The following is a 25,086-nucleotide window of genomic DNA, read 5'->3' on the forward strand; positions in this document are numbered from 1 at the left end:
AAAATTGTTGAAACATAAATCCAATAACAATAAGTAGATAAAGACATTATCACAGATTACACGTAAGACACAAACATTATTCTCTGGGACATTTCCAGAGCACATACATACTAGGTTCCTTCTATTAGAATAGCAGGAGGGCAAAAATGCTTTCACTAAATTAAAAATATTAGTCCATGAAACATTTTTTAAAATGCATTCCTACTCTAAATAGTGCAGCAAATAAATGTAAAACCTAAATGTCTTTTAATTCCTTATGACCAAATGTGAAAACTTAATATTTGCATATTAACATTTTTATGCCTGGATCTACTGATTCATCCCAAGAATAAGAAATGAGTATTTATCTTGTCTTGTCTTTTCTTTTCTTTTTTTTTTTTTAATCATTGCTCGAAGCTTGAAAATTGCTTTTGTTAAAGTTCCTAGGAGTCAGGCTTCTGCTGAAATTAAATCTCAGGTGACTTTAAAAGCAACACTGAGGGAACTTAGCTGACTTTTCTCCCATTTGCCAATATCAAGTTTGCTCAATGCCTGCCATTTTGATGAGCAAATATATTTGTATTAGAGGTAGAAAGTCAACTCAATATACAAATAAATGCATCTCTCTCAAAATATCATTCATTGCCAATTCTTCAAGTTTTCAGTTCTATGATATTCCTGTAGACTATAGTAAAGCTCTGGTTCGATATCCAATGAAGAATGTTGGAGATGGCAGACTTGAGTGAATATTCTGTGCAGTATACACAGTCTTGTTCGACACTTTACCAAAATCTATATTTATTCTCTGCAAAATATCCATGCATCTTTGCATATCACCACTAGAGAAAAGTCCTTTCATTCCATCATACAGACAAGAAAGCATCAGCTTAGGAATCAAGGGGCTACATAGAGACTGCAGGGAAGGAATGATCTTTGACAGATAACTACAGATGAGGCAAAGCCTGTTATTCTCTGTAAATTTCTCAGTCACTTTTTTTAAGACATTCTGAGCATCCTATGTCATGGCATCTACCTCATCGAATATTGCAAGTTTAAAACTTTTCCTAAATATTGTCCTGTGTTGGCAGAGCTAAGGAATGGTATTCATACAGTATCTATCCCTCAGTCTTCAGAAGCCTTCAGCTCCAAGAACAATGAGTTAAACGCTTTGTCTTTGTAAAGTTGTTTGCTTCAAGCCAGGATAGTGAACATCCTTTCTTTTCTCTGGAGAGCCTTAGAGAAGTAGATGTGACAGTTGATCTTTGCATATAAACATTTGAATGGTGCTTAGTATATTTTGATGAGAAGTTAGGTCATTCGATATCTATGACAGATATTTCTCAACTCAATAAAGGTTCTTTTGTCTTGGCCTGTTGCCAATGCCTGACTACTGGAGGCCTTCATGGTGCTGACCCCAAAGGCACTAACAGATAGATGACTGCATGTGAGATGCTAACCTTCTGCCTCTCAGTCTCTAATATACTTCTGTGCCCCTCTCCAGCTCTCATAAGGTTTGGCCACTACTACCCATGGCCTTATTTCTAATGATTTACCAAGTACTGTTAATTTCACTTTTTAAACAGGTGTCAATTGTTCCTCCTCTTTTCTGACACTCTATCACTTTGATTTAAGCCATCATCTTCTCATGCTTTGATTATTGCAATACACTGCTCATGGGTCTGCCTGCCTCAAAGTGTCTCTTCACTCCTGTCCATTCTTGATTTACCCACTAAATTGATTTTCCTAAAGTACCAGTTGGATCATGCCAATCCCCTATTCAATAAATACCAGTAGCTTCCTAACACCTCCACAACAAGTATAAAATACTCTGGCATTCACTGACTATCGCTTTTATGTATCCTTATACCTTACAGTTGCTATATGATCTTTGATACAATGACACTGATCTAATTGCTGTTTCAAGAATGAAATACTCTATCTGCCAATTCTCTCAACTGTGAGTATTTTCAGAGCTGTTCCATATGCCTGAAATTCTCTCCTACTCAGCTGTACTTCCTGACTTCCCTTTCTTCCCTGGAGACTGATAAAAATCCATCCCAGTCCATCTTAATTCTAGAGACTTTCCTTTTTAAATCATTTTCTATTTGTCTCATTGAAAATTTGTTTATAATAGTTGTGTGCATATTACCTACCCCAATCAGTTTGCAAGTTTGTTAATGATGGAGTTTTTGTCTTTCTTTGTATTTACAGTATTTAGCATGATACCTGCCACATAGAAGTTATATATTAAGTGCTTATTGAGTAACTGACTGACAAAAGAAAGTAGCCCTTATGTCTTGTGCTATCCCAAGTATAGTTTCTTGGTACTTGAATTCTTGCTTTTTTGCCATTTACAGATTTTTTTTGACTTGAAAGCTCAAAGTCAAAAAAAATTTTTGACCAGGTATATATATACAAACATCCCTTTTTTTCCAGACTTTTCCTGTAACACCTCAAGGAGTTTTCAACTAGGTAGTTTCTTTTAAGAGGTGCCTGAAGGATTCTTTCTGTGGTTCCTTTGTCCTCTGGTTCTAGGAATTATGGACAATTCCATGACTATTAATATGGTATCTAAGCATTATTTGTTTATTTGTCATAATTTAAATCAATTATGATTGGATTAATTTTCTTTGCCTTACTTTCTTGGTCATTCTTCTGAACATAAAATTTCTCTTTTTTAATTTTAACATTTCTTGTTGTCTTGGTTCTCTTTTGGTGTTTATCTTTTTGGCTTATTTTAAATTTTAGGAATGCAATTCTCAGTAAATTATTCATTCAACTGCCATTTATACCTCCCTAGGAATTATTCCATCATGTATGCCTTGTTTGAGGTACTCCCAGGTATTATAATTGCGACAACCAAGATATTATCTCTTGAGATTTGTGTCACAAGACTTGTGTCGTTATTTTTTTCTTAAGGTTTTCCCCATTAGTCTCATTTCAACCCAAAATATTTTTGAATTATGTTTGACATGTTAATCTGTTGTTTCATATCTTGAGCCTCAATTTTGGATTTGGGATTAATATTTGAGGCAAACTCAATTCCTAGAACCCTGAATGGTATGGACAGCCCCTGCTTAAATCTGGCAATCCTGAATTTTTCAAGAATTTCTGGTCTTCAACAACAATACTATATGATGACCAGTTCTGATGGACCAGGCCATCCTCAGCAACGAGATCAACCAAATCATTTCTAATGGAGCAGTAATGAACTGAACTAGCTATGCCCAGAAAAAGAACTCTGGGAGATGACTAGAAACCATTACATTGAATTCCCAATCCCTATATTTATGCACACCTGCATTTTTGATTTCCTTCACAAGCTAATTGTACAATATTTCAGAGTCTGATTCTTTTTGTACAGCAAAATAACATTTTAGTCATGTATAGTTATTGTGTATCTAAGTTATATTTTAATATATTTAACATCTACTGGTCATCCTGTCATCTAGGGGAGGGGGTGGGGGGGTAAGAGGTGAAAAATTGGAACAAGAGGTTTGGCAATTGTTAATGCTGTAAAGTTACCCATGTATATATCCTGTAAATAAAAGGCTATTAAAAAAAAAAGAATCTCTGGTCTTATTTTCTGCTATGGTTTAGGCACAGTCTGTCATGAGGCTGATTTGGCCCTATCTCCTACTAGCGATGGGATGGTCTTTGATAGGACTCTCACTTCATCCTAAGTGGGCCCTAATTTGGCCTTGACTTCTCCATCAGATGGGTCTCTTGTGAAACCTTGCCCAAGGTTTGGATGTTATTCTGGCCCTATCTTCTGACACAGAGGTATATGGAATCCCAGGGCATTGTTCTCTTTCTGTTTCTTACTATGATCCTGGTTTTTTAAATTGAATTTTGCCTTTTACTTACCCTAATTTTATCTCAATTTTATGCTTCCACAAAATTCTGAAAGAGTTTTTGTGTAGTCTTGGACTTCATGGAATTCCTAACATTTTTAAACCCTTTTACAACATGAATATAAACTAATTCCTATACTCCCTCATATATCTTAGCTTGAATTAAACTGACATTATCTTTTCTTCACAATTTGTTTCCCACCTATCATCTCTGTGTCATAATTCTTTGTTTAGAATTCATTCTATTTCCCCTCAAATCTCTGTTTTTAAAATGCTTATTTATAGGTTTCTTGATTGAGGTTTTCTTAGTGACCCTTTAAAAAGTAATAATTCTCCATTTCTCCAATATAGTGATACCTTTCCCTCTGATATTTCTCTATAGACTGGTCTTGTAGCATCTCCAAAATCATGTTGTCTGTAGCATAACTTGTGCAAATATGTTTATGTGCACACATGACCTCTGTTTGTGAGGTGTTTGTATATATATACCTGGTCAAATTCAAATTATTTTTGCCAGCTTCATTTTAGGTACCATTTGCACTTCATCATACAACATACAACACTGAACTATTTCTAATATCATAAATTATGAGCATGTAATAAATGTCTAATCATTGTTTTTCCCCTTCTTTCTGCCTCTCCCTCAGATTCTGAATATGAGTAGAATTAGTGACAAAAGAGATTAAATATATATAGCAACTTTTGCAACACTGACTAACAATATGGAACTTGGCATGTTACTGAATCCTCAGTGTGATTTGAGGAAAGTCATTCTATTTTTTTAGACCTCAGTTTACATGTCTGTTAAAAAAGACAAGTTGAAATTAGACAATCTCAAAGGCTTCTTCTAGCTTGAATTTGCTTTGATCTATATTCTATGAGCTCTTTGAGCTCAGGAATAAGGTAAATTTTCAAGCAAAATCTCTGGACCTATTTACACATAGCAAGAGGCACTTCAAAATAGCAACTTTAGACATTAATCAAAGAGCAGTGTGCACTCATGCCCTTTGTGGAAGAAGTAGTCAGTTTTGCACTGCCCTTTTCATTCACACACCGAATAATACACCGAACAATGGTGACATATTTTAAACTGAAGAACAACAACATGGACAAATTCATAGTCTCTCCAATAGCATCTTCACACAGCATAGTCTGTCTTTCATATGCTTACTTCCCTCTACATTTGAATCCTATTGTAGCATTTCAGCAAGATGTCTATTACAGGGAAATCTGAAGCATAAATTTGTTTTTTTTTATATACAAAACAGTGATTCTGCTCTGACAACCAGAAAATAGCCCTCTTTGAGCAATATGCTTTCTTTTCAATTATATGTAATACCTCTGAACCATGTATTCTTTCTTCCCTACCATAAAATGCAGTTTCAAAAATAAATCATAATATCCATGATTGAGTGGCAGGAATTAGAAAATAAAGAAATGATATCTCATAATACTACTTGTCATATCTATTAAAATGTTATGACCCTAAATCACATTTTAGATATTAAAAAAGAAGCACTTTTTTGTCTTATTTGTTTAGGCCTCTCTGCTCTTTACATGTCTCCCAAATGAATTTAAAATTATCTCAAAGGGAACTTATAATAAAGTTGAATCCAAAGAATCTACAAAAAATTCCTAACTAATTTGTTACAATGTGAATCCTATCGTTGTCTGATAAATGAATAACAGAAAAAAAGGCGAGTCAAACACAAAAATTCCCATTTTCAATAAAAATTAACAGGAGTGGATTTTTTAATAGTAGAAAGATTTTTAGAAAAAGGCAAATAAAGACTATAATATAACATTCATTTATTTTCCTTTTGGATATTTCAATTTGTAAAATCTCTCAATATCCAATGTATTTCATAATTGCATAATTTATTTCAATTAGAGATCAAAGGTAGTTTATAATTAAGATTTTAAAAATTCTTTTTTGTTGTTGTTCAGATGCAATCATAAGTGATGAGTGAATATGAAAATAATCATTAAAATTTTTATTGGGGAAAATTCCAAGGTATCAAATAGTAATTATTTTTATAATAGTTTCAATAGAAGAAATAAAAGAAAGTTTCTCAATAGGAAAATCATCTCCATTCCCTACAAATATAATTTCAAAAATCAAAAGAAATTGAAGTGGCAAGATAAAATCTTATTCAAATATTGTATTTTCATATATGATTCCAAAGGATATGATTCCATTTCTGACACAATCAAAATTTCTTTGAAATTATATTTTACAAATAATATTATATTAAGCTAAAATCCTGAGGACAAGCCTTCCAAATCTCTGGAAACATTACATAACTTATTATTATACTGGTCTAATTCCTTGTTGCCAAAATGAATATGAACCATGGGAATGGGAAAACATCCTTTTTAAAAAGCAGTTTCTCCTCGAATTACATTGCCAAGCAGGTCTCCACAGGGTGAGCAGGCAAAACAATTCTATTGCAATTACCAGCTTAATTTTCACAGAGGAATAACTTGGGGTCACTGCAAATGGCTATTTAATGAGAAAGGCTATTGCCTAAGGCTACTGCCCCAGGAGTAAAAGTTTTTAAGAATTTTCAAAAGTACTCAGGGAAATTTTTCAAAGACCTGATACTCTGAACCTCGAAAACTCCAATGGCCAAGTATACAAATTTTATACAATGCTTTATCTTTCCAGGCCCAAATAACTATGTAATTATTTTGTAATTATAAGGCAATCATTTATTTGCAACTATAAGTTCTTTATTTTTATGGTAATTCCAAGTGTAACTACCATATAATTTGTAAGAAAGAACTAGCTGTGCAATTACTCTGTATTAACACAGTAATTACTAAATATGTCTAAGCCGATTTGTAGCTTATGAAATAAAGATTTCAACACCTGCAAAGTCTAAATTGCAGAGTAGATCTGCATGCATTTCTCATGTGGTTGATTATTAAAAAAGAGAAGGCAATTTTTTTTTATTTCATCGCATCATTGCATTAAGTTATCAATAGAGTATAAGATATCTTATTTCCTCAGAGTAAATGCTCTTTGACCCAAACTATGGAAAACTGAATATCACTTGAATATATATACTCCTAAAGGGAGAAAAGATCAATTGTCAAAGAAATAAAAATGTGAGCTCAAAATTTTTCATATAAATAATGCTTTTTAACTCTGGTAAATCTCCAAAATTATTTCTTGAAAAATCATTAACAATGGTTCTCTACAGAACTTGATAGTTTAAAAAAAGAGAGAAAGACAATCTGAGTTAGTAGGTCCTAAGAATATGTAAAGTTTCATTCTTAGATGTAGACATTTATCAAAATCCTCTTTTCTATCTTCTGTCCAATCAATTGTAGGAATTAACCAGGCACTGTGAAATTTCTAAAAAATAATCCCTGTCAAGCCAAAGAACACTCACACATCATGGTTATTTGACAGTGTGAACAATTTCCCTTAACCAAATAGCAAGAAGAATTCCTCTACTTTTAATGTGAAATATTTCCTTGATGGTAAATCAAGAAAATAAAGTTCTCACATTTCACTAGGTTCTTTATCTTTTGTCATTTTATTGTATCTGCCATTGAATCCAGAGAGCTTTCTACAGACATTAAAAAAAGGGATTATTTTGAAAGAAAGCAAAACAACTTCTTCCTGTGATTGTTGACTTTCCTAGGTTACCATCCTGAGAATATTTCTGGATAAGAGATGAAGAAGGAACTAAGAATTTAAAATCTATAGTATCCACTCATCTATATATCATTTGATATAGGTTTTAATACATACTAGTTATTAATCATTGATTTTAAACAAATGTCTTTATAAAGAATGGAACTGTTTGGAGATTATCAGAGTAGATTTTTTATTTCTGATATATGCATCAAACTGCTAACAAACATAATGCTCTAAAATTTTTAATCAGGAAGTAGAATTAGAGAGTTGAGGAAGGCAAATAAAACAAAATGATTTCATTCCATATTTTTGACAAAGTCTTCCAAAATAAAAGGAATCTCCCATGCTTTGAATACTTCCACTTAATCATTTGTATAAGAAAAGAAGAGTTAATAAAATTAAGAAAGGAAGAAAATAAAGGAAGATGTCAGAAATGGCAGTTTTCTGATTTGTTGCAAATAGGTAGATAAAAAGGTTAATCCAAAGAAGTATGCACCCATTGCTGAGTTTTAAATAAAAAAATAACTGGGGAATGACAACATCAGTTTTCAAATAGGTCCTGGAATTCTGGAGCATCAAATTCTGGCTAAACTCATTTAGTACAGAAATATCTACTGTGTGTTTTTTTCCTTTGGAATGAAGAATCAATTTAGCCTTTATTAAAGAATTTACTCTCTCTATTTCATTTGTGTTACTGATCACTGGTGTTCTAAACACAGTTTTTAATATTGACACCACATATAGTTATTCTTGATCCTGCTAAGAAGAATATTTCTTGTTTGATATCATACCTCCAAATCTGTACTAGTTCACTAGTTGCCTAAGATTGCTTTCCTCTCTAAAAATTGGAACATAATCTAGGGAGAAAAAGTAAAAAATTCCTTTGAAGGAGCAATACTGCTAGCATGGTAATGATGGACTCTGCTGAAGTTGAAATGAGATAAACCATGACCAAGAATGCTTCTGAAATGGTGATTCAGTAAAATATTATCTTTGTCACTTTGTGATCTTGAACATATAATAATCTCTCTGGACCTCAATTTCATTATCTTTAAAATGAGGTAATCACTTCCAGCTTCTGATATATGATTCCACTTACTTGCTTTAGAAACTAAGATAAGAATATACACAAATATATATCCACAGATATAACTTATATATATGCTAGTGTTTTTATGGTTTGTGCAATTTTAATTTGTGGTAAAGGGCACTCTTTTTTTTTGTCCAGCTGAGTGATACAAAAACAAGTCAAGACTTTCTCCTACCAAAAACAAATTAAAAGATTAAAATCTCTATGAATTCCTGTTTTGTCTTAGTAAAAACAATTTTATTTTGTGTTCATTCAACTAGTTAAATTTAAGTACTAGGTGAAGAAAATGGATGGTTACTTTTCCTTAAAATCATAATATAATAAGGTACTATTAGTAGATCTACATCTAAAGTGTTGAATCAATGAATCTTCTATATTCCTTTTTATATACTTATATGATTTATTTGTGGTATTTTCTTTTGGAAAACTTTAAAATATATGTATATAAATGCATATGTGTGTATGTATCCACTTGAATGCACGTGGCTCTTTCCATCACAAGATCATATAATCATAATGTTGCTATGTACCATGTTTTCTTGGTTCTTCTCACTTCACAACACCAGTTCATGTAAGTTTCTCCAGAACTTTCTGAAATAATCCTGCTGATAATTTCTTATAAAAATAATACAACATAATGTTCATATACCATAACTTATTCAGCCATTCTCCAAATGATGGCCATCTACTCAGTTTACAATTGTTTGCCACTACAAAACATTTTTGCAAGTGTATGTCCTTTTCTGTTTCTTATGATTTCTTTGAGATACAGGTCCAGTAGAGACACTGCTGGATCAAAGCGTATCCACAGTCCTTTGGGCATAGTTCCATATTTAAAGCTAAAATGTCTAATACAATATTGAATAGTAATGGTGATAGTGGACAACCCTGTTTCACTCTTGATCTTAATAGAAATGCTTCTATTTTATTCTCATTACGTATGATGCTTGCTGATGGTTTTAGATAGATGCTACTTAACAATTTATGGAAAACTCCATTTATTCCTCAGCTCTCTAGTATTTTTATTGTAAATGGGTATCGAATTTTGTCAAATGCTCTTTCTGCATATGTTATGTAATCATGTGATTTCTCTTAGTCTTGTTATTGATATGTTAATCATGCTAATATTTTCCCTAAAAATGAATCAGCCCTGCATTCCTGGTATAAATCCTATTATGTCATGTTGTATTATTTTATTATTGTATTATTTATTTCTAATCAATAGTAATTTAGAGCATTTTTTCATATGACTAGAAATTACTTTAATTTATTCATCTGAAATTTATCTGTTCATATCATTTGACTATCAATTGGGGAATGACTTGTATTCTTATAAAGTTGATTCACTAATACTATGAGCAAATTAGAAAAACAAAAAAAAAATAGTCTACTCAGATCTGTGGGAAAAGAAGGAATTTGTGGCTAAAGAAGTACATTATGGAATGAAAATAGATCTTTTTGATTATATTAAGCTCATAAGTTTTTGGACAAATAAAAACAATGCAGATAAGATTAGAAGGAATGCAGTAAATGGGGAGAGAAAATGACATTCAAGGATTCTGATAAATGCTTCATTTGTAAAACATATAGAGAATTGGCTCAAATTTATAAGAATTCAAGACATTCTCCAAACGATAAACTATCAAGGATTATAAACAGACAGTTTTCAGGTATAGAAATTTAAACCTGTTTCTAGTCATAAGAAAGAATTCTCTAAATCACTATTGGTCAGAGAAATGCAAATTAAGACAACTCTGAGAATACTACTACATAGTCCTCAGATTGGTTAATATGGTAGGAAAATATAATAATGAATGTTGGAGAGGATGCAGGAAAACTGGTACAGTAATACATTGTTGGTGGATTTGAAAACTGATTCAACCATTCTGGAGAGCAATATAGAACTTTGCCCGAAGGGCTATAAAACTGTGCATACTTTGACCCAGCACTTTCTTTACTGGGTCTATATCCCAAAGAGATTATAAAAAAAGGAAAAGAATTCACTTGTACAAAAATGTAGCAATCATTTTTGTAGTGGCAAGGAACTGGAAACTGAATGTATGTCCATTAGTGGAAAATGGCTGAATAATATGAATATATGCTATATGACTATTATGGAATATTATTGTTTTATAGGAAATGATCAGCAGAATGATTTCAGAGAAGCCTGGAGAAACTTACACGAACTGCTGTTAAGTGAAGTGAGTAAAACTCAGAGAACATTGTACAAAGTAACAAGATTATATAATGATCAGTTCTAATGAATGTTGCCCTTTTCAAAAGCAAGATGATTCAGGCCAGTTCCAATGGCTAATGGAGAGGACCACTGGCACCCAGAGAAGAATGTGAGCACTAAGTGTGGATCACAACATAGTATTTTCTATTTTTGTTGTTGTTTATTTGTATTTTGTTTTCTTTCTCATTTTTTTCATCTGATTTTTCTTGTGCAGGATAATAACTGTGGAAATAAGTATAGACGAATTTCACATATTTAACAGATATAGCATAACTTGCAATAGAGGAGGAAGTGGGGGGAAGCGAGCTTTGCAAGGTATCTATTAATATGTTTTGAAAAGGAAAAACTTTAAAATATAAATTTGACTCAGTTCTCTACAAAGTTTAGAAGTTAGGCTTCTATCAAAAGCAAAAGCTCTAAAATAACTTCTCCCACAATTTTCTGCTTCCCTTTTAATCTTGGCAGCATTGGCTTTGTTTGGACAAAACCTTTTTAATTTAACATAATCAAAATGATCCATTTTGCATTTTGTAATGTTCTCTAATTCTTCTTTAGCCGTCATTTGCTCCCTTTTCTATTTCTTGTTCTTCTAATTTGCTTATAGCATTACCCTTTATATCCAAATCTTGAATGCATTTTGACCTTTTCTTGTTATAATGGGCTATGGCTAGTTTTAGCCATATTGCATTCCAATTTCCCTAAGAATTTTTTCACATATTGAGTTCTTATTTCAAAAGCTGGATTTTTTGGTTATATCAAATAGTAGATTACTGTAATCATTGACTATTGTTTCTTGTATACTTAACCTATTACACTGACCCACCATAGTATTTCTTTTGCCAGTACCAAATGGTTTTCTTAACTACTGCTTTAAAATATAATTCTAAGTCTGGTATAGATAGGTAAGGGTTTTTTGCATTTTTTTTTACTAATTCCCTTGATATTCTTCCATATGATTTTTGGGTTTTCTTTTCTACCTCTATAAAGTAATTTTTGGCATTTTCATTGGGATGGCACTAGATAAGTAGACTAATTTAGGGAGAATTGTCATTTTCATTATACTAGCTCAGCCTATCCATAAGCTATTGATGTTTTTCCAGATATTTAGATCTGATTTTATTTGTGTGAAAAGTATTTTGTAATTGTGTTCATATAGTTCCTGGGTATGTTTTGGAAGGTAAAATGTAAAATATTTTGTATTGTCTACAATAATTTAAAACAGGATTTCTCTTTCTATCTCTTGCTGCTGGGACTTTGCTGATAATACAGAAATGCCAGTGATTTAAGTGGGTTTATTTTATGTCTTTCAACTTTGTTAATATTGTTTCAAGTAGTTTTATGATTGATTCTCTAGGATTCTCTAATTATACCATCATATTATCTGCAAAGACTGATAGTTTTTTGTCCTCATTGCCTATTCTAATTCCTTCAATTTCTTTTTTTCTCTTATTGATAAAGCTAACATTTCTAGTCCAATTTTGAATAATAGTGGTAACAATGGGCATATTTACTTCACCCCTGTTCTTACTGGGGAGGCGTCTAGCTTCTCCCTATTGCATATAATGTGTGCTGATGCTTTTAGATAGATGCTACTTATCATTTTGAGGAAAACTCTATTACTATGCTCTCTAGTGTTGTTAGGAAAGGGTAAGTATTTTGGCAAATGTTTTTGAAATGTTATTGAGATAATCATATGATTTGTTTTAGTTTTATTATTGATAAGGTCAATTATGCCAAGAGTTTTCCTGATAGTAATCAGTCCTGCATTCCTAGTATAAACTATTATCTTTCTTTCTTGATTTGTTTATTTGTTTGTTTTGCTGAGGCAATTGAGGTTAAGTGACTTGCCCAGGGTCACACAGCTAGGAAGTGTTAAGTGTCTAACATCAGATTTGAACTAAGTCCTGACTTCAGGGCAGGTACTCTATTCACTGCTCCATCTAGCTGGCCCTATAAATTATATGTAAAAATATATATATTAAACAGTAATCAAAACCATTTGTTGCTGGCTAAGAAATAGAGTGGTGAATCAGTGGAATAGATTAAATATGCATGATATAAGAAGCAAAACCTATAGCAATTTAATATTTGAGAAACCCCCAAACTTCAGATTCTGGAAAAAGAACTCACTACTTGAAAAAAATTGTTGGGAAATCTGGAAAATAATATGTCAGAAACTCAGCATAGATGTACATCTCATACATCATACAAAAATAAAGTCAAAATGGATACATGATTTAGATACAAAGGATGATATCATAAACAAATAAGAGAACCTATCAGATCTTTGAAGTAAGGAGGAATTTATGACCAAAGAAAAACTAGAGCACATTATGAAAGATAAAATGGACAACTTTGATTACATTAAACTAAAGAAGTTTTGCATAAACAAAACAAAACAAGATTAAAAGGAAACTAAAAATATGGGGGGGGGTGAATTTTACTGCCAGTATTTCTGATAAAGGTATCATTTCTAAAATATATATAAGGAACTGTTTCAAATTTATAAGAATACAAGTCATTCCCCAATTGATAAATGGTCAAAAGATAAGAAAATATAATTTTCAGATGATGACATTGAAGTCATCTATAGGTCTATAAAAATTAGAGAAATGCAAATTGAAACAACTCTAAGATAACATCTCACACCTGTAAGATTGGCTAACATGACAAAAAAAGATAATGATATTTATTGGAGCAGATATGGGAAAACTGGAATACTACTGCATTGTTGGGGGAATTTTGAATTGACTCAATCATTCTGTAGAGTAATCTGAAATTATGACCAAAGGGCTATAAAACTGTGGATACTCTTTAATCCAGTAGTGCCATTACTGGGTATGTATCCCAAGGAACTCATAAAGAAGGGGAAAAAAACCAACATGTGCAAAAATTTGTAGTACCTCTTTTTGTGGTAGCAATGGATTGGAAAATAAGTAGATGCCTATCAATTGGGGAATGGCTAAATACGTTCCAGTACATGAAGTTAATGAAATATTATTGTTCTATTAACAATGATGAACTATCTGATTATAGAAAGGTCTGGAAAGATTTACATGAAGTGATGCTGAATAAAACAAGCAGAACTAGGAATACATTGTATGCAATAACAGAAAGAATGTGTGATGATCAACTATGAAAGACTTGGTTCTTCACGGTATTTCATTGATTCAAAGCAATCCCAATAGACTTTGGACAGAAAATGATATCTGCCTCCAGAAAAAGAACTAAGGAAATTGAATGTAAATGAACACATGCTATGTTCATGTTTCCTCCCATGCTTTTTCCCTTTTTCTCTAATTTTTTTTCTCTCCCAACATGATTCATAAAGCAATGTGTGTCAAAATAAACAAAAAATAAAAATAAATAAACAAAACAAAAGAAACAAACAAACAAACAAAAAGAATAGGGTCCAAATATGCAAAAATATTTGTTGTAGCTCTTTTTGTAGTGTCAATGAATTGGAAATCAAGGGCATGTCTATCAACTGTGGAATGACTGAATAAATTTTGGCATTTGAAATTAATGGTATATTATTGCTTTATAATAAATGATGAGTAGGCTAATTTCAAAAAAACTTGAAAAACTTACATGAGCTGATTCTGAGCAAAGTGAGTGGAACCAGGAGAACAAAATACTCAGTAACATCACGTTTGTGTAATAATCAATGATGAGAGACTTAACTCTCTTTAGCAATGTGGTGATTCAAGATAGTTCCCATAAGAATGGTATATAAAACATCATCCACATACAAAGAGATAACTATGGGAACTGAATGTAGGTTAAAGCTCAGCATTTTCACCATTATATTTCTTTGTTTGCTTTTTCTTTCTTGTTTTTTCCCCTTTTAATCTGATTTTTCTAGTGAAACATAACAAATACGGAAATATATTTAAAACATGTATATATCTGCAAAATAACTTTTAAATATATCCAGTAAGAGGAGACTATTACCTCATTAAGAATTCAATCTTGTTCATTTTCTTTATGTTAAATCTAAATTTCTCTACATTTCTTTCAATTTGTTTGATGTTTTCTTTAATTTGATTTTATAATATTGACTAGGAGCTGAATTAAATTCCTACATTCCTATATCTTGTTTGTCCATCTGGGTGATGTTCCTTGCTGTCTATTGTATTCTATTTAATGTCATAACTGAACCTTTTTCCCACTACTTATTCAACACAATGCCAGGAGAACATGAAAAGAGTATATTTAGAAGTTCATACTGTCTGCTTTCATCACTCATAAGACTAACTTCTAAGACACCAAAATATTAAGGCAAATAGACATAGAAATATAAGCTATATTATAAAACTGTACATACCTTTTGACTCAGCAGTGCCACTACTAGATCTGTGTTCTAAGGAAATCATAAAGGACAAAAAAGAACATATGCAAAAATGTTTGTAGCAACACTTTTTGTGGTAGCAGAGAAGTGGAAAAGGAATAGATACCTATCGGTTAGGGAACGGTTGAACAAGTTGTGGTATGTGAAGGTAATGGAATATTATCATTCTATAAAAAATGATGAAATACTGATTATAGAAAAGCCTGGAAAGATTTATATGAACTGATGCTGAGTGAAACAAGCAGAACCAGGAATACATTGTACACAATAAAAGCAAGAATGTGCAATGATCAACTATGGAAGGCTTGGTTCTGCTCAATAGTTCATTGATCCAAAGCAATCCCAAAATACTTTGATCAGAAAATTATTTTTGCAGCCAGAAAAAGAAGGAAACTGAATGTAAATCAGCACATGCTATGTTCACATCTTTTTCCTCTATTTTTATTTCTCCCATGTTTTTTTCTCTTTTGCTCTGATTTTTCTCTCCCAACATGGTTCATGAAGTAATATGTACTAAAAATAAATATATTTACTAGAAAACATGGCAAAAGAAAAAAGCAAACAAATAATCAACAAGATAAAAATATATGCTTTAATCTACATTCCATATTCATGGTTCTCTTTCTGGATGTGGATGGCACTTTGTATCACAAAACACAAATTGGAATTGTATTAAATCACTTTCTTTTCAATTGATCTTCAACTACTTTTGTTTTGATTTATTTAAACACATAATCATTGTCTAATGGTGTTAAAATTCCTGTAATGTTTTATCACTTTAATAATTTGAAATCTTTATTATTTTTCATCTGTATATGCTTGTCATCTAATTCCTTTGTGAATTAGTCCAATAAAAATATTTTATCCATTTATTAATATCAGCAGTTCTACTGTACCTTAAATCTTAGAGAATTGTCCATAAAGCTTAAAGCTTGAATCTTAATAACAGTGATATTATTAACTACAATTATATTCTAGTATCACTTAAAGTAAGGTCTTTCTAGATCCAAGTTGGCTCTATCTTCTGTACCTATTATTCCTCATTAAGCATTGTATAAAAGAATCATTTAGTGTTTTATGAACATATTAAAAAGATAATTCTATTAAAATTATTATATTATTAGATTACTTGCTATCTAGGAGAGGGGATGGGGGAAGGGAGAAAAGCTGGAATACAAGGTTTTGCAAGAGTCAGTGTTGAAAGATTATCCTTGCATATGTTTTGAAAATAAAAAAGCTTCAATAAAAAAAAGGAAAAAAAAGACAGCAGAAAACAAAAAAAAAATATTATATTATATGCTGAGAGTAAAATGACCATCACTCTCAAAGATATGACTATATGCTATGGGGAAAATGTCTGATATGGTGCCTGAGCAAATAACAAAAATATTTGATGTTGTCGGATTCAATGAGCCATCTTTCCCATACCATGCATACCAGAAAGATCACTGGATTTAAAACCATTAGACTATTAGAATGCTGGTCTGAAATTTACAAGCTACTTCATGGATCTGAAATTTATTTCATATTTGTTAAAAAACTGATAATTGTATTTTCATTTTCTAACTCACAGAAAATTAATCACCTGATACAGATGATAGCAGGAGAAAAGATTTTGCAAATTATAAAGCTCTAAGAAAATTTAAGTTATTGTTGCTTAAATATGTAAATGAAAACAAAGGCAGAACTTGAAAAAAGAAGGAAATATATACACACAATGTGTCATGTTCTATAGTCAAGCACTTTGTAATTTTTATCTAATTTGACCCTCATGACCCTTCCATGTGTCTGCTATTACCATTTCCATTTTCCAGTTCAGTAAATTGAGGCAAATAGAGTTTAACTGTCTTGTCCAAGATTATACACTAGTAACTAACTGAGCTTGGATTTGAACTCAGGTCTTCCTAGCTCCAGGCCCCATGTTCTATCCACTGTACGATATATCTGCATCTGTACTACCTAGTAGGGAAGTTGTCTTGCCTGAAGTTAAATTAGGTAGAGCCGTACAAAAACCTATAAAAATGATCATAATAAAATTTGCAAGAAATTTACAAAGACTTTGCCTTGGAATAAAAAAAATGAATGATATTCAATTCTTTTTTTTTTAAGATATAATAATGATCATCGTAGAAAAGCAAGACACCAAAATACCTGTTGTGTTTCACCTGCATTTTAAACTTTCAGTGGCCCAGCTTTGTAGAGAGTCTCCCTGCCTTGATTTCTGCTGATTCTTCAATTTTTTTTATACCACTGAGAGAATGAATCCACTTACAATTTATTGAAATTTATTTGATATATCATTAGTCATTACAATTAATAGCAATATTGTACCAACCAGTTAGAATATCATAATAAGATATATGATCATTGATTTAAGAATAGATCCAGAAAGGGTGAAAGTATCACTCTTGTTTTCAGATATAGTTCTTTTATGAATTTACAAATTTACAATATTACATGAACTCTCCCAGTCCTACCACCTCGTAATTCCAAATGACACTGAACAGAGATTAAGCATTTCCCTCATGGATAAAAATGAAATTACCATTTCTCCCATAAAATCTGGTGAGGTGATTTTAAATATAGATCTACAAGCGATTTTAGGGGTCATATCTAAATGCAACCCTTTATTTTGTAGAAGAAAATGATTCTTTGGGAAGTTGTCTCATACTTAGAGGATACAACCAGTTACTGATTGAGCTAGGTTTCAAACCAAATAGTTGTAGAATTAATTCAAAAATATTTTTCATTAAAGGAAACAATTCTAAGGCCTTAAGCCTAAAGCAGTTTAAATGGCATCTGTTACATTTGCTACCCTGTTTTTTTTTTTTCAAATCTTTGCCTTCTCTAATACAATACTTGTTAAAATGGATTTATCATTTTCAAAAATTCAGGAAGTGTTAGGAATTGTATACTGGTGATCAATTATTATTCTTTTGGTTTTAATTTTCACTTTAACAATTTATTTTTACTTTTTGAAACTTTATTTTTAAGCCCTGGAGTTAGAAATTGGAAAATATATATCTATTCTGTTTAATTAAAAAATATAATTTGCATTAGCAACATCAGATAGTTCTTTCTTTTTTACTTAAGCATTCCATCTTCAATTGAAATCAGATTAAACTTTAATGTTCCTAACTTTAAAAAAAATCTTAAGAATCAATAAATGAAGATATCTGTAATGGGGCTTGTGAGAAATATAATTTTTCATTTTTCTTGAGTTCCAACGGGAAGGGCCACTTTTTGGATACTTACAGAATACAACAGTATTTTGAAAGATAGGTAAACTAGGTTTCTTTTTGATTTTGCTTTTTGTTTTTGTTTTGTTTTATTTTAGTTGACTTTGAATCAGGAAACTGAGAATACTGAAGCAAAAAGCCAAGAAAGAAGAAAACTTCACATTTAGAAAAATTGCAATATTTGCCTTATAAGATTTTTAAAAATATGCCTTCTATGTTTTCTTTGGAGATAAAAACAATTAACCTTTTTCAAACAAAATTTATTTCACAACTATTTTTGCAACAGTTTCTAGCAATTGTAACTATATATTTTTTCTCATAAAATAGGGTCCTTTTGCTTTTCTGGTCTTTTCAGTCTTAGCACTTAATATTATCTTCTCTACCAGCAGTGAAAACTTGATAAATGTTCCTGATTGACTTTCCCTTGCTTTTTTGTTCAGAACAGGCTTCCTAATCATACCTCTAGCAGAGATTACATTGACTGAAATGCTAACAAACATTTCCGTTTTGTGACTAAATCCTTGGTTGAAATTAAAGATTTTGAATAGCTTAATCAACATATGGATGGGGAAGGAAATCTGGAATAAACATTACCTTATTTTCCATTGCTCATATTCTATTTGTGCACCATCACAATCACAAACTTTGTGAAACTGAGGATAATACTTTGGCATTGAAAAGTGCAGCTAGGCAGATATGGCAGCACACAGTGCTGTGTCATGCCCTAGAATGAATTGAAATACCTATATAAGCTGACTTACTGATTGATGGAAGCATCATTCCACAACTGACTGCCTACAGTGATGGAAGCTTAAATTTGCCATGTTAAAGTTGCTTGTCTATACAATAACATTAATAATCATTTTTTTTATATTTGTCTCTTACAGGAAGGTGACAATTCTAGTTTGGTTGCTACCTACTTTGATATGCAAACATGGAGAGAAAGGGAAAAGCAGGCATAGTGATGGATTCTAAAGATAATTTTATTTTTCACTATAAAATATAGCCTCACTAATGGTCAGATAGCTGTGCTCAGTCTTGGCTGATCTTGTAACCATAGATTTTTCTGCTTTGAAGACCATTTTCCTATTTCTGCTTGTCATAGCCCTAGTTGTGCTTCCATACATTCAAAATGTGACTGTCATGATTTCTCCTCCACCTTTTTGTCATCTTTTTTCATACCCTGAAGATAATTTCATCCTGAGGACTTATTCTCATGATTGGTAAGAGACTGCTTGGGCCAATATTTCAGAAGGACCTCCAGTAATATTTTCCTTCATTCATAACAGCTTTCTAAACTGGTCTTCCTCATTAGCTGTCACCTTGTCCCTATAAAGTTGTCTCTACCATATTTTCTAGCTGAGTTTTACTTATTGATTTTTCCTGTTAAAATCTAACTCCCTAAGGACAGGGATTGTTTTGCTTATTTGTATTTCTATCCCTCAGTGATTAACATATTGCCTGCCATAGACAAACTCTGTCTGTCTGTCTATTTATCTATCTATATTCTATCTATCTATGTTGAATTCAACAAACTTTACAATTTTTTTCTACCCACTCTATTTTTCTATACCATATAATCCACTTTGGAACAATTATTTAATTATTATAGCTATCCCCTTCATATTTCTAATCCAGTTGAACAAAACATACTTGTAGCAAGGTAGATTGGCATTGATTATATGGAGTTGTCATTTAAAAATGCTGTTACTTTAACAATACCTTCTTTTACACTACGGGAGAAGAGGCAGGGCAATGACTGGCAAGAGAAAAAAAGTAAAAGAGCAGATCAAGGACATCTTTGTGTTTACAAATGGTTAGCATCAGTGGAATGATGTAAACATGTTATAAAACTCTGAAAACTACAGAAACAAAAAGCTGTCCAAAATTACATAAAACAAACAAACAAACAAACAAAAAATCTGGAAATGGTAAAAAGAATCTCAGCATAAGGTCAATGGTAGGAGTTATAGAAACAAATATATTTTTTATAGAATGAAGAAAATTTTGATCACAATAACTCTCAAAGTTCATGTTGCTAATTGTTCATGTTGCTATGTGGATTGAAACGTTGTTCTTTTGGGTGTCCCAAGACTTTTAACATCAAGTTACCTTGTGAATTAGCTAGCTGGTATAGCAAATAAAACAAAAGGCCTGGTGTCAGAAAAATGTAACTTCATAACCCTTCTCAGACTTTGGTAGCTCTGTAACCTTGAGGGAGTCACTTAACTCTATTTACCTTCATTTCCTCAACTGTAAAATCTGCATAATAACAGCATTTACTCTCCAACCTTCTCAGGGTTGTTGTGAGGACCAAAAGAGATTTTATGAATAAGACATTTAGCAAAATATCTAGAACATTTCTCTGCTATTTAATTATCTCAACTTTTCATCTATTCAAAATCTGACTAGATTAAATATTTTGTGATCTCAGATTTCCTCTGTTCTTTGATTGTGGATTTCCCTCTTCCCTAAAAAAAACTTTTAATATATTATCAGTATCAAGAAAATGGGAAGGAATAAAAACTTCTCATACATGAAGCTACTATCGAAAATGAGTTAACTAGCATTTGGGAAACAGTATTAGATTTTTTTAAAAAAATGGTTTGATTACTATTAATCTGTTATTTTGAATTAAGCATAATGTCAAAAATACATATAGATTATTATTTAGGTGGAAAATCTCTGGCTCATGATTTAATAGTAAAGAAAATATTCCTTTTGTAGCAGGATGCAAAGTCATTGTTCTCTTTATTGTTGTGAGCAAGAGATAAAGAAGAGAGAATCAACTAGAATTTAGTTCAAGTCTGAAACAAGCTCCTAGTTAAAAAACTGCTGTTGCCAGGCAGACTCCACGGGGGCCTCTCGAGGATGTTCCAGGTCATTCTCTAGCATTGGCTCATCAAGGGGTGCCCAGACAAAGGGAGAGAAACAGCATTAATGCTCTTACCTCCTGCCTGGCTGGAAATTACTCCTAGTGAAGGCTGAGCTGGTAAGAGCTTTTAAAAGCATCTGTTCAACCAAACTGGTAGAAAGTTGTACAGCCTTTCCATGGACTCAAAGTGATCTTCCTTTCCCCAATCCACTTCTAATATTAAATGTAGCATATGGTTTCAAAAGCTCCTGGCTTCTTACCAGCTCAGAGATGGAGAGTACTTCAACCCTTCCCTGGATATTCTCTCATTTAACATCTTAATCCTAACAAATCTTACCTTTTATTGATCTCTGCACTTTATTCATTTAATTAAGGCATAGTGTAGGACTTCTCTGCTTGAGAAGAAATATTTGCCAGTGGCATCCAGACCTAACACAACCTGTAATTACAGGAAGCTTTGAACAGAGTACAGTGGTCATCACTGACATTAGGGAATTCCTAAATACTTTTTGTTCTCTGTCAGAGATAAGTGGAGCATCTCCAACTTGCTGCTTCCTCTTCCAAGCCTATATTAGAATATTATTAATGCTAATTTTTGTTGTTTTTGTTTGTTTCTTCTTTGTTTTTTGTAGTTTTAAAATTAACCCTCTGATACCCACATAGTGGATCCCAAATTCTTTACTGCTGATGCAAATAGGAACAATTTATGCTATCATTTCTTCACAGCAATTAATAACACCAAGAATGGGAAAAATAAACAAATGACAGATAAATAAATAAAGCCTGCCTCATTCCTCAGCTGAAATGAATTCAATTCAGTATGAATTTAGGATGCACTTTGCAGTTATGTTAGGCATCAAGTAAATGCTTGAAGGAATCCATGATTTGGAAGTACAGAGAGAAAATTGTAAAAGACAACAAATATACACCCCACTTCTTTCATTGTTGAGAAGTCATAAGCCCAAAGAACTGAAATGAATTGCAAATTGCTCAGATAGTCAATGTGAAAAATGGGATTTGAATACAACTTATGCTTATGATTCAATGCTATTTCCATTATATGCAAAATACAATGTATCCACTACTGCTCATCCTATGAAACTCCTGTCCATCTCCTATCACATATCTTCCACAAAAATCCACTCATACATACTAGTTTTTTTTTAAACATCATAAAGATATTAGTATAGCATGTTATCTCTCATTTGTTGTCCCTCCCACTTTCTATGTGACAGATACAATAATATAAGAAAGTAAGTTCAGTGGAGAGATCTAAATTATATATTCTGAGAAATTTGAGACGGAAGAAGAGGTCACTTACAGCTAAGACAGGCAGGAAAGGCTCTATGGATCTGGTAGCATGTATGCCTAGTTTAAAAGAGGAATTTTAGTGGGTATGAAGAGTGGTAAGATTCTTCTATAATCTTATCACCATGTTGCTATCTCAAATCTTGACTAATATCACCTTTTTCAGTCTACACTCGCCTCTGACTGGAAGGATGGAAGGCAGAGTATCAAACTCCTCTTTAATGCCATCCTTTATAAAGGGCAGAAACTGGACTTTGGGGATCACGGCACTCTGCATCTTCTGGCTCTGCCTGGTTTCTTAATTCATGGAACAAGACACAAGATCAAACTTCTTTCCAACCTTATTTAGTCTATTGTCTCTCCCTCTCCCTTAAGGGCAATAATGATGATGATGATGATGATGATGATGATAACAATTAATTGTATCCCTTGCACTTAGCACAGTGCCTGCCACATAGTATGTGCTTAATCATTTTTATTGGATTGAATTGTTAGGTTGTTGTTGCTCAGTCAATCAAAACACATCTTCATGACCCCCTTTGGATTTTCTTAACAAAGGTACTAGAAAGACTTGCTATTTTTTTCTAGCTCATTTTACAAATGAAGAAACTGAGGCAGACAGGGTTAAATGACTTGCCCAGGGTTATATAACTAGTGTCTGAGGTTGGATTTTAACTCATGACTATTTGACTCCAGACCCAAAAATCTATATACTGTACCACTTAGATGGCCACTGGATTGGAGAGGACAGAATGACAAAAGAAATAAGAGAGGAAAATTAAAATGAAGGACATGGAGTAGTCCAAGTGATTTAAATGTAGAGCAAAGAAGGGCAGCAATATAAGATAAGGTAGTTTTAATGAGATTGTGAGGACCCAATGAGATAACTATTATACTGGGCCTCTCACATAACTTTATATCTTAAGCTGAGTTTACATTAATGGTGAGAATATTTGCCAATTTATGAGTCCCTTCGCCTAGCCTCTCTGATCCTCCATATTTTGATCTCTATACACATTTTTTAAAAACATTCCAAAAGTCAAATAAACTGGATCTCAAGGGCCAGATAGTCTTAAATATCAAAACCAAACTATTCATATTTTGAAAGATGTTGGTGTTATAGTCATGGTTAGCAAGTATTATTGAGGACACACCATTTCAAGCAATAAATAATAAAATAATAACAAATAAAAAATAAAAGTTATCATTCAATTCAATCTTCTTCCACCTTACACATTCTCCTGTCCCCTTCATGTACTCTTCAATCTAGTGACACTGGCATTCTACTTGTTTTTCCAACAACATAGTCTCTCTCTTAATTCTGGGAACTTTTACCTATATTTCCTCCTTTATGTGGAATTCTCTCCTTCCTCATTTCTACCTCCTGGCTTCCTTCAAGTTCTGTTTAAAAATCTGACCTTTTACATGAATCATTTCCTGTTTTCCATTAATTTTAGTCTCTCTGTTGATTATCTTCAATTTGTCTTATATGTAGCATGTTTGTATATAGCTAATTATTTGTTGTTTTCCCCACTGTACTGAGCTCCTTGAGAGCAGGAATTTTTACCTTTCTTTATTTCTCTATTGCACTGCACAGCACATAGCACATGGTAGGTACCTAATAAATGTTTATTGACTGACTAAAAATCCGTTACCATAATCCACAACCTTGATTCTGTTATTCCTTATTCTATTTATTCAGCTTTCCTTAGACACATCAAACACTTAATAGATTGTGCATTGTGCAACTCTTTATCAACCTCTTTCTTCTATGATTTTATCTGGGTTGCCTGGCGCTTGCCTTCACAGAGGTCCTGACTTCCATCCACTTTCTTTGTTTAAGTTTCTAAGACCAGATTCCCTTCTCCTATTTTAAATTCCTGCTGTCAGCCCATATGTTTTAATGTACAAGCCCTCACATCCCTGCCTCTGTTTTCAAGGACAGAACACACATGGCTTTGCTTCAGTCCCTTAGTACCTTAAGGACTTGCTATTTCATTGGCAAAAGAGCTCCTTCCACTGCTATAAAAGGCAAGCGTTCTACAATTAGCAACATGAACTTTGAGAGTTATTGTGATCAAAATTTTCTTCATTCTATAAAAAATTTAGTGGTTAATCTCTTCACACATAGCCAAGGTCATCCTAAGGGAAAAAATAAAAAAACAAAAGCATACTTTTGTTGCGAGGTTAGCTAACAGTCCACTTAGCCTTCAAAAATCTTGTTTCTGAAACAGATTCCAAGTGCTAGGGTAGCAGAAAAAAGCACAGCTATTCTTCATATTGCCATTCCTCCATAAATATCTTGGAAATGTGTAGAGTACCACAGATACTGGGGAGCTCTGAGAAAAGTATACTTGAAGCAAAGATATTAACAACAGGATATTAACTCAGTGTAATTGGTGAGAAAATGGTTCTCTAGTTCACATATATTTAGTACTTAGTATAGTAATGTAATGGTTCTCTAGTTCATATATAATCACTATGCTGTAATGATGTAATTACAAT

At 32.3% G+C, this 25,086-nt stretch overlaps 1 pseudogene; it reads right to left on the reverse strand.

Annotated features, from left to right (window-relative positions):
- Positions 1 to 429: 429 nt before the first annotated feature.
- LOC100924879 lies at positions 430 to 22,858 on the reverse strand (annotated as a pseudogene).
- Between the last annotated feature and the right edge of the window lie 2,228 nt (positions 22,859 to 25,086).

This window comes from Sarcophilus harrisii, chromosome 1 (genome assembly GCF_902635505.1).
Source record: "Sarcophilus harrisii chromosome 1, mSarHar1.11, whole genome shotgun sequence".
In the NCBI taxonomy this organism is placed as follows: domain Eukaryota; kingdom Metazoa; phylum Chordata; class Mammalia; order Dasyuromorphia; family Dasyuridae; genus Sarcophilus; species Sarcophilus harrisii.